Raw genomic sequence first — 2,500 nt, 5'->3', positions numbered from 1 at the left:
TGGTATTCCCAGGCGGTCTCCCATCCAAGTACTAACCAGGCCTGACCCTGCTTAGCTTCCGAGATCAGACGAGATCGGGCGTGCTCAGGGTAGTATGGCTGTAAGCGCTGGAGGAAGGCGCTTGGGGCGGTTAAATAGAGAGTGCTGCCCGGGTCTAGGGCTAGGGTTAGGGATGAGTTTAGGGTTAGGGTCATGGTTTAGGTTATGGTTAGGGTTAGGGTTGGGCTTAGGAGCTACCACCAAAAAATAAATTAAAAAATTAAAATAAAAAATAACATGGTCCGATTCGGCTTGAGCCCCCGGTCACGGGGATGTGCTTGTCCGGTCTCTGCGCCTCTTCTCCTGGAAGTTATTCCCAAAGTCCAGGTTCAGGACCACGGACAGCTCACCGGAGCCCGGCCGAAAAAACATAGAAATAAATTCATAAAAATTAAAAAAGACCAAATTCAGTCCGGAGCCATGGCCCATGTCGTAGTCGGGAGCCCCCCGGACACGCCGGTGCCAAAGACGAGCCGGTCAGACGCCGTTAAAGGCTCCTGCTCCCGGTTTGAAAGTACGGAGCGAATCGGTCTCGCCTTTGCCCCCGGTGCGCACACGGAGCGCCGGCTTATTCTTTCGCAAGCAGCCCAGGGACCGGTCGGGGAGAGTCCCCCGAGCACGGGGATGCCTGTGCCGGGGCTCTGGCCCTCTCCCGGGCGGAGCAATCCCCGTTTAACCGCGGTGGAGAAAGAAACCGGTAAAAATTAGAAAACGGCTTTGAATCCAAAATCGAGCGGCACCGTCTGGGCGGGCAGGACCGCCCAAACACGACGGTGTGTCTTGCCGAGCTCTAGGCCTCTCCCCGGGGGAGTTATTCCAGGTTAGGGCCAGGGTAAGGGTTAGGTTTAGTCTTCGGAGCTGGGGCCCAAAAAACCACATGGTCTGGACCGGCTTGAGCCCCCGGTCACGGGGATGTGCTTGTCCGGTCCGTGCGCCTCTTTTCCTGGAAGCTTAGGGTTAGGTTTAGGCTTTGGAGCTGGGGCCCGAAAAACCACATGGTCCGGACCGGCTTGAGCCCCCGGTCACGGGGATGTGCTTGTCCCGGCCGTGCGCCTCTTCTCCTGGAAGCTTAGGGTTAGGTTTAGGCTTTGGAGCTGGGGCCAAAAAAACCACCTGGTCCGGACCGGCTTGAGCCCCCGGTCACGGGGATGTGCTTGTCCCGGCCGTGCGCCTCTTCTCCTGGAAGCTTAGGGTTAGGTTTAGGCTTTGGAGCTGGGGCCCGAAAAACCACCTGGTCCGGACCGGCATGAGCCCCCGGTCACGGGGATGTGCTTGTCCGGTCCGTGCGCCTCTTCTCCTGGAAGCTTAGGGTTAGGTTTAGGCTTTGGAGCTGGGGCCAAAAAAACCACATGGTCAGGACCGGCATGAGCCCCCGGTCACGGGGATGTGCCGGTCCGGTCTGTGCGCCTCTTCTCCTGGAAGCTTTGGGTTACGTTTAGGCTTTGGTGCTGGGGCCCCAAAAACCACCTGGTCCGGACCGGCTTGAGCCCCCGGTCACGGGGATGTGCCGGTCCGGTCTGTGCGCCTCTTCTCCTGGAAGCTTAGGGTTACGTTTAGGCTTTGGTGCTGGGGCCCCAAAAACCACCTGGTCCGGACCGGCTTGAGCCCCCGGTCACGGGGATGTGCTTGTCCGGTCTGTGCGCCTCTTTTCCTGGAAGCTTAGGGTTACGTTTAGGCTTTGGTGCTGGGGCCCCAAAAACCACCTGGTCCGGACCGGCTGTGCGCCTCTTTTCCTGGAAGCTCAGGGTTAGGTTTAGGCTTTGGAGCTGGGGCCCCAAAAACCACATGGTCCGAACTGGCATGAGCCCCCGGTCACGGGGATGTGCCGGTCCGGTCTGTGCGCCTCTTCTCCTGGAAGTTATTCCCAAAGTCCAGGTTCAGGACCACGGACAGGTCACCGGAGCCCGGCCGAAAAAACACAGAAATAAATTCATAAAAATTAGAAAAAGACCAAATTCAGTCCGGAAACATGGCCTATGTCGTAGGGGGGAGCCCCCCGGACACGCCGGTGCCAAAGTCGAGCCGATCAGAGGCCGTTAAAGGCTCCTGCTCCCGGTTTGAAAGTACGGAGCGAATCGGTCTCGCCTTTGCCCCCGGTGCGCACACGGAGCGCCGGCTTATTCTTTTGCACCCAGCACACGGACGGGTCCGGGAGACTCCCCGGAGCACGCGGAGGCCTTTGCCGGGGCTCTGGCTCTCTCCCGGGCGGAGCAATAGCCGTTTAACCGCGGTGGAGAAAGAAATGGGTAATAATTAGAAAACGACTTAAAATCCAAAATCAAGCGGCACCACCCGGACGGGGACAACCGCCCAAACACGCCGGTGTGTCTGCCGAAGCGCTGGGCCTCTTCCCGGGGGAGTTATTCCAGGTGAGCCCCCCCTATTCATTCTCTATGGAGAATCCGCTTTAACATGGGTCTCTGGACCGCATTTTGGCCTAAAAACGGCAGTAAACGCTATT

This window comes from Gobius niger (assembly GCF_951799975.1).
Source record: "Gobius niger genome assembly, chromosome: 22".
NCBI classification, from domain to species: Eukaryota; Metazoa; Chordata; class Actinopteri; order Gobiiformes; family Gobiidae; genus Gobius; species Gobius niger.
Note: the sequence above shows the minus strand (reverse complement) of the source record.